General features: G+C 38.7%; 1 pseudogene; it reads right to left on the bottom strand.

The window, feature by feature from the left end:
* Positions 1-4,019: 4,019 nt before the first annotated feature.
* Positions 4,020-5,752, bottom strand: LOC100629996 (large ribosomal subunit protein eL42-like; annotated as a pseudogene).
* Positions 5,753-9,113: the final 3,361 nt, after the last annotated feature.

Raw genomic sequence — 9,113 nt, 5'->3', positions numbered from 1 at the left:
GGAGGGGGTAGGAGTGCCTCATGAGTGTTCCCCAACTGTTTTCCACTGACACTGTGGTAGTCAAAGTACCAACTAGGCTTCCTCTAACACCAGCATGGGAGAAGGGGAATTTTGGTGCCTCCTTATAGCCTGGCAATGCTGTCCACACAGCTTCTGCTGGCATGGGTGGAGTGGGGCTACAATTTTTTTTCTGTGGTACTTGGCTGAGATACAGTAGTTATTGTCTAAAACTTTTCCTTCTTGCTAGGCTGCCCCTTTTCTGGTCCTGTGGCTAGAGAAGTCATGGTACTGTGGGACTTTTTTTTTTTTGTCTGTACCCATTGGCTGTTTGGGTTTTGGGATCTTAAGCTTCAAATCTGAGATCTATGAGGCAAAAAGAAAACCCAGGAAACACTACCTTGTCCTTCCTTGGGTCCTGTCGTCCCTAGCTGGTCTATCTTCTCTCCGCCTTTCATAGTCTTCTTATGTTTGTTTTCTATTTAATATTCAGGGTTTTCAGTTATACTTTGAGTAAGGAATAGGGAAAAGTATATTTACTCCCTCATCTACTCCATCTATTCCATCAAAAGTCTAAATTACTGATTCATTTGAAAAACAGTTATAAGCATATTCAGATTTTCTGTTTTTTCTTTCCATAAAATTGATTTCAATAAATTGTTTTTCTAGGACATTGTCTACTTTAAGTCATCAAATTTCTTGGCATAAAGTTGTTCACAACATTCTTTCATTTTAAAGTTCTCTGATATATTTATAGTTGAATTTCCTTCTCTATTCATCATTTTGGTCATTTGTTTCTCCCGTTCTTCTTCCCTCCCTTTCCCTCCCTCCCTCTTCCTCCCTCCCTCACTCTCCCCTCCCCTCCCTCTCCCCTCCCCTCCTTCACTCTCCCCTCACCTTCCACTCTCCCTCCCTCACCTCTTCCCCCACTCCCTCCTTCACCTCTTCCTCCCTCCCTCTCCTCCCAACCCTCCAATATGCTTGGCAAAGGTTTGTGATAGCTATCTTTTCAGAAAATCAGATATTAGGTTTGGTGACGCTCTCCTATATTTTTTCTGTTGCATGAATGTATTGGCTATTGCCATGATAGCAGTGCATAACAAACCAAAATTCAGCATTTAGACAAGCATTTATTTCTTACTAAAGTTGTGTGAGTCAACTGCACTTACCTGGGCTAGGCTGAAATCCAGGCTCCAGACTCCAATTTGCAGATTGTGTTCAGGTTTTATCCTCCTTGGACCAGCAGCTGTCTGAGGCATGTTCTCTCATGGTGAATGGCAGGCATGCAAGAAACCAAACTAAATTACATACCAAACGTATTTAAACCCTCTGCTTATATCAAATTTACTAACATTCTATTGGCTATATCAAGTTGATGGTGAAGCCCCTTTTCAATGGGTCAAGGAAGTATATTCTGCCTAATAACCTTGCGGTATCCTCCTGTTGTGTGTCAAGGGTGTGAATGTATAATCCTATTATAAGAGAGTGAAGAACTGAGGCCAATAATCTGATCTACCACAATCAGTTACTGATCTTATCTTTACTATCCTCCATTTAGTTACTTTGGATTCTATTCTCTTTCTGATTTCTGGAGTTGGATGATTAACTCATAAATTTTCAGACTTCTTTGAGCATATGAGGCTGTAAATTTCTCTAAAGGTACTGTTTTAGCTACACCCCATTAGTTTTGATATGTGGATTTTCATTATTGTTCAGTTGAAATATTTCCTAATGTCCCTTACAATATCACCTTTAACCCAAAAACTACTCAAGTTTCCAAATATATTTTTGTATTATCTTTTTGTTAATGCTTTCTAACTTAATTGTACTGTAGTCAGACAATATATTCTATATATTCTGTTAATGTTTGTGGAGATTTGTTTTGTGGCCCAATATGTAGCTAATTTTCATAAATGTTTCATTTATGTTTGAGTAAAATTTGTTTCTTAATTTGGGGTATAGGGTTCAATATATGCTCATTACATCACAATTGTTATGTTATTAACATCTTCTAAACATTCGTGTTTCATTTGCTTGATCTGTCAGAACAAAGATTTGTTAAAAAATTCCCCTTCTATTGTAGACTTGACATTTTTCCTTGTAGTTCTTTCCATTTTTTGCATTGTATATTTTGAGGCTAAATTTTAGGTGTATAATGTCTAGAAACATCATATCTTCTCTGTGAACTGAAGTTTTATCATTATGTGATGACCCCTCCTTAAAGCAAAAGCATTTTTAGAGATAGTCTTTGTCTCTCATTTTGAGATAGCTGTATCAGCTTTGTTTTGGTTTGTATTTGCCTGGTGTTTCCTTTTTCCATTCTTTTATGTGTGACTTTCCTATTCTTTTATGTTTGAAGTATGTTTCTTATGAACAGGCTACAGCTAATTTTTAAAATATAATCTAATTAGACAACTGATCTTTTAAATGATTTTACCCCCCTTATATTAACTGTTATTGAATAGTTTACTTCTGTTCTTACTTTGTGTCACCAAATTTCATCAATTATAAGGCATACATTTTTTTCTGCCCATTTTAACATCTTTGAAATTAGAATACTTCTTATGATTGTTGTAATTAGCAGCTTTTCTCTTTCTTAGTAACATGTAAAATTTAGGTGTATTTTACAAGGAACGTCACCTTAGTTTCCATGAAATATAATATTTACTCTTCTTTCTTAAGTTTCTCTCCCCTCCCATCCCTTTATCTTTATTGACTTAAGGTGTTAATTTTTTTATTTTCTTTTTTTGCCTGTACTTGTTTAGAAGTCACACATTCTATCTGTATCATTTTAGTGATTACTCCTAAAATTGTAACAAGCATACTTGAATTAAATTCTAAAACTAATCAGTGTGTTAGGTTGGATTCGTCCAAAAGGTGCCCTTGAAACCAGAACTTGGGTACAGGCATTTGGGAAGTGACATCAGGAAGCAGAAACGAAGGAATAGGAAAGTGAGATAGGAGAAGAGAAAGGCCAGTATAGGGAACACTCAAGAGCAGATTACTGTTGTATAGGTAACAGGGGCTCAAGCCCTCTGAACAACCAAGTGGAACTTGCCTCAGAATTGTCCCACCAGGTGACGAGGAGTTTGGAGCATTTATCTACTGACCCCCACATTGGTCAAAAGTGACCCCTGGAATTGTTAACTCACTTGCACTTCCAGATTACATCTGCTTAAGTCAGAAAGTTCTGTGGTGCAGGAGAAAGACAGGAGGTGCAGAAGAGAGACATATGTGCTTGAGCAGCAGCTGGCAGTCTGTTGGAAACCGTCTACCACAGCTGTAAGAGAACTTCGGTGGGCAGAGAGGATGTGGGTGGCATATCAGCACTGTCTACTATGATCAGTATTCCTAAACGCCTCCCGCTCTTTGCCAAAACCTTGAACTTTCATTCCATCACCTATCCTACTTTACATTTTATTAGTAGATATTTTATTCACATCTTTTTTTGTATACCTCCAAAAATAGTGATTACATTTTTATTACTTTAAATAGTCAATGATCACTTAGATTTACCAATATGTTTGTCAGTTTCCCTGCTCATCATTCCTTCTTGAGTCTCACTTCTTTCTTTGTGGATTAATTTCTTTCTTCCTTTAGTATAAGTTTTCTTCACCATCTGAATTTTTTGGTTCCTAGGTTCAGGTGATGAGTTTGGATATTGAGATTGAAAACGACACCGGTATACAAATCTATTTCATTTCTGAGTTTCAGATAACAAATAGCAAGAGGTTTCACAGAGAAGGATCTATGCAGTTCAGCAGTTTTTTTTAGTAAGTGTCTGTTAGTGAATTTAGTCTTTGTCTTTCTGAAAATAACTTTTGTATGCTCGTTCTTGAATGATAGCTTGACAGGGTACAAAATTGTACGTTCACTTTTACTTTCAAAGATATTTTTCAAGTATTGTTGATTAGAAGTCTATCTGTCTATTTATCATTCTACCTTGGTAACATGTCATTTTCCTGTCTTTTTAAACATAACCTCAAGAATTTATTATCTTCGTAACAAAGCAAAAGATGAGCTTAGGACTGAATCCCCTGCCCCTTTTTCTTCTTAAATCCTCCCAGTTCAAAATGTTTGCATCTCTTCATAGCCTGAAGTCTCTTAGCTCTGCAGTTGGGCTGAATTCATTCAAACCTCAGTACAACCTTCTTTGTAGTTTTAGCTTTTCTCTGGAAATCAGCTTAGTCTGTCCACTGTAGCCAGCCTGCTTCCAGTTATAGCACCGCTTTCCCTGGGTGTACAGAGAATCCTTGCCCTTCTTGTACTGTGTCACTGTGTGGGGTTGCTGTTTGCCACACTTCTGACAGAAAGTCTGGTGAGTTTTAGGAACATTCACCACGTTTGCAGGAGTGCTGTTGGCACAGAAAGCTCTGGTTGTTTTAAGATGTTCTCTTTGTCTTTGTTTTTCTGCACTTCAATGAGTCTAAATGTGTATCTATTTTTACTTATGCCATTCTGGACTGTTGTGATCACAGAGCCAGTCAAAGAAAGTAGGTAAGCAGAGTCTGCCTGGATTCTGCCAAAACCTTGTGGCCCAAAGTCATAGGAAAAAAGTGAAAATACAAAGTTCAGTCAGGCAGTAATGAGATTAGTGAACAAAATCGGCTAAGGTCTTGTTGGAGGTTGTAGAATCCAGATGATAAAATCAGGTAAAAGAAAAAAGAAAGAAGTTACAAAAAGCACTGTAGCATGGTACAAGTGAAACAGGAGATATTAACCCCACCTGAAGGGTGTAGACTTGGGGTCTCCTCTAATTTTGAGACTCCTAAAACTGGACTCAGTATGTCAATCTGTGATGCAGGAAGAATTACACTGGACATAGGCAGCTCCAGGTCTGGCATCCTTGTACCAAATGTGTTTGTGCAATAAGCAACTCCAACTTGCCTCAGGTGACAATCATATTGTCATTATGAATTATTGGCTCAGTAATCTAAAGTCACAGTAAAGCTAAGTGAGTTGTGTCTCTTTGCCCCAGAAACATAAAAATTATGAAATGTATCAAGCCTATGGCATTAATCATTTTGTTACATTCAAAATAATTTCTGCATGTTTGGCATTTAAAATAGTTCACTATGTCAAATTCAATTATAAATTACAAGTATATGACAAATTAGCCTTTGATTCCAAATTAAATGCTTGATTTGAGGAGAATGGTATAAGAGGAAGTGACTTAGTTTATAAACAGTGTCAGAGTGGTTAAGAGAAACTGTGTTAAAGAGTTGCTTAATGTGGAAAGGATTAGCTTATTGGGCCATAAGTTTGTTGAGTTTAGACATTTTAAATTCGTAAAGTAAATTGAATACATTCAATTTATAAACATTTAAAGTATTTAAAGGTAATTAGTCTGTTCAACTCAAGTTTACTTAACATTAATCAAAATCCAATTCCCTTATGTAAACAGTTCAATTTATATTAAAGATTCCCCAAAAATTATTTCTACTTTATATAGTATTCACTGGATTTAAAATAGTATAGTAAAATTTATAAAATTATTTTAGGGGTTTAAGAAAAACTAGGCTTTTAAGTTTATAATTTCAATAAGTAAAATTTTAAAAATCAAACCCAAATAAATGAAAATAAAAATAATCTGTGTGCACAAAAGCTGCCTTTGGACATCAAAAATCTCATGCAGATTCACAACTCAATCTAAGAATTCATGTCCTTTATCAAGGTAATCTCTTGCTCATTCTCTCTCATCTCACCTTCTGAAATTTCTATTGGGTGTCAATTGGACCTTGTCACTCTCTTTCATGACACTCATATATTTTTTTCCTTCAAGTTATCTCCTCCAATCCACAATTTTGTCTTCATCTGGATCTAACATGCTGTTGACTCTATCCACTGGAAGGCGTTTCCTCATTTCAATGACTCTATTTCTCATTTCACATCAGACACAAACCTGCTCACTTCCTCAGAGTCAGACTGCCTCCCTCGTTCTCAAAATTCTTCCAGCTCCCAGTGACTCACTGAAGAGTGTGGGCGCTCTGCTGCCTTTACTGAGCACCTGGGCTGGCTGGAGGTCTGGGATTGCCTGGCTTCACATCCCACATGCCAGAGCTGTCTGCACCATGTTGCTCCTCTACTTCTGGACACAGAATCTTGTTTCCTGAGTGGCGTCAGAGGATGAATAAACCAGCACTTATGGGTTAGCTCTCCATGGAGTGGAATTTGAGCAATAAGAAACAGGAGGGAGGTGAGCTGATAAATTCTCCTTCTCTTCTCCCTTTCAATCGGGGGTCATGTTTCTTTTTGAAATCTTTCCTATATGCTAAGCAAAATGCCTGCTAAGTGACCAGTTATCTCTTCATGGCTTCTCAAGAAAGAATGACCAGAGCTGTAATGCATCACATCGCTTTTGCTTTACATCTCTCCTTGCCCTACTTCCCCTTTTCTCCCTTGCCTTCATCTCAATGGGCTTCATCTCCTGAATAAAGGATCAGTATCCTAATCCTTGCCTCAGGCTCTGCCTTCTAGAGAACCTCAGCTAAGAGACTCTTTAAAATTTTTGTTTGGTTCTTTTTGAGAATCTCAATCTTTCCTCCTGTTTTTAAAAATTCTATTCTTTGATGATATTAATGTATCTACCAGCCAGAGACTATAAAATATGTTTAAAATAGTACCTTCATTGTTGGAAATTTAATACTGCCCTTCATATTGTAACTCTCACTCATGGTGGATTATTTCCTTGTTCTGTGATTTTGGATTGTGAGTTCACCTTCAGCAGGTTATGTTGAAGTGAACCCTGAGAATCCTTAGCTGAGAGTTTGTCCTTCTAGAGAGGACTTGTATTGACTCGTCACAGATATTATCAGTTTGGGAATTCTCGACCACAAGAGTGGTATAAATGCCAAACTCTGCCTTCATGGAGGACAAGTGTCTTGGGAGATCTTTTCCCTTTATCTAGATATAAGTGAAGATGGACAAGCTCTCTTGATATCCCTCTTTGCTGATGTTTGATTTTGCTTTTAGTTCTCATCCTTTTTCTAAAGGTATAGGAGGGCCGGCCCCGTGGCCAAGTGGTTAAGTTCGCCCGCTCCACTGCGGCGGCCCAGGGTTCAGATCCTGGGCACGGACATGGCACTGCTCTTCAGGCCACGTTGAGGCAGCATCCCATATGCCACAGCTGGAAGGACCTGCAACTAAGATATACAACCATGTACCAGGGGGGATTTGGGGAGATAAAGCAGAAAAAAAAATAGATTGGCCACAGTTGTTAGCTCAGGTGCCAATCTTTAAAAAGAAAAAAGAAAAAAAGAAAGGTAAAGGAGCCTTTTGACAGTTCTTTGCTTTACGTGCAAAAGCTCCCTCAAGTTCCCTGGGAACAGCTGCAGTGTGAACTCAAGACTACTGCTCTGGTTTGTAGGTCCCTCTCCATTTTTGCCCCTAGGGTTTGTATTATTTTCTTATAAGCTCAGCTATGCATTTCAAAGACAATTTTTTTTATATTTCATGATTCTTTTATGGTATTTTACAATGGAAGTTTTTTTGGATTATTTAATCTGCTATAGTGCTAGAAATGTAAGATGTAGCCTGTCTTTAATAACTAAAATGGATCGAATCATTACTAAGCACCATTGTAAGCACATTAAATGAATTAACTCCTTTATCCTCTCAACAACTCTGTCAGTTAGGCACTATTATTACCCCCACTGTGTTAGTCTGGGTCCGCTGAGAAGCAGATTCCAAGAATAGAATAAATATGAAGGATTTTATGCAGGAAAATGCCTGTGAAAAAGGAAATGGCCGGTGGGGGAGTTGGTAAAGGCTGGGTGAATCATTAGACGATAACTCAGATGTAACCCTGAGTAAAGAAAAAAAGAAGGAAGATCGGGTTAAAGTATCTTACACTGCAGAGCCATCTCACTAAAGTTCAGTAAAGCTGTTGGGGGGTCTTTGAACCAAAGCTGGCTGATGGGAGTCCCATATCTCCCAGGAATGGGCCTGTCTTAGTCTCCCTGCCACATTCAGTCATCGGTGGGAGAAACCCATGAGAGATGGGGCCCCGTCACAAACGCCGTGTTGGATTTGAAAGTGCAGCAGCTGGGGCCTCAGCCAGTGGTGCTCCTGGACTAGAAGGTCTGCCAAGTGCGTCCTCACGGCCAACACATCCACTTTATGGAGGAGGAAACAGACACAAAGAGGCGAGCCAACTTGCTCAAGGACACGCAGCTGGTGCATAGCGGAACCAGGATTCAAACGTAGGGAGTTAAGCTCCAGTACACAACTTCTTAACGACTCTATGCTGCTTTTTTTTTAAATTAAGATTTTATTGGATCTTTGTGTAGAAAGAACATAAAGTTAAACAACTGTGATATAATTCATGTGTATTTTTCAGGTTGAAAGTTCTATTTTTACTCAGATTCTACAAGAGGCTCTCTAAGAAGGACAAACACATGCATACACACACTTAAAAAGACCTTCACGGCCAGCCCCGTGGCTGAGTGGTTCAGTTTGCACGCTCCGCTCCAGGGTTTCGCTGGTTCGGATCCTGGGTGCAGACATGGCACTGCTCATCAGGCCATGCTGTGGCGGTGTCCCACATGCCACAACTGGAAGGACCTAAACTAAAAATATACAACTATGTACCAGGGGAATTTGGGGAGAAAAGGGAAAAATAAAATATTAAAAAAAAAAAAAGACCTTCAAAGTTGAGGACCTTTAAGGGCAGGGGCCCATGAAATTGACAGCAACCTTTAAAATGTGACTGTGTTACTGGAAATTCAGTGACTGTTGATGCATTGTGTCTCTCTCCTTAATCTGGTCAGTCACAAATTAATATTGCTTCTCATGGGACGTTTATTTTTCCTTCTATTCCTTCCTGTGATAGAGACACCTAGGTGCCTGCTTAGTATCCAATCTTCCTTCGTTACTAATTACTAATCCCGAAAAAACCAACAACGATAAGCCATCTGTATATCTCTACCTCCCTTTGTCAGGATGGCCATCTAATTTCTAACTATAAGTAAAAATTGTTGGGTGAGCCTTTCAGGAAATCTTCATAAAAGAGGCTGACTTGGCTGGCCTGTAACTTCTATCATTCAGGGTCTCAGCAAGAAAACAGACGGCACACTGAAGTTAGAATAACTTGGGTAGGCTTTATACATAAAGGGCCT

This window comes from Equus caballus, chromosome 20 (genome assembly GCF_041296265.1).
Source record: "Equus caballus isolate H_3958 breed thoroughbred chromosome 20, TB-T2T, whole genome shotgun sequence".
NCBI classification, from domain to species: Eukaryota; Metazoa; Chordata; class Mammalia; order Perissodactyla; family Equidae; genus Equus; species Equus caballus.
Note: the sequence above shows the minus strand (reverse complement) of the source record. Positions and strands in the feature narration are given on the sequence as shown.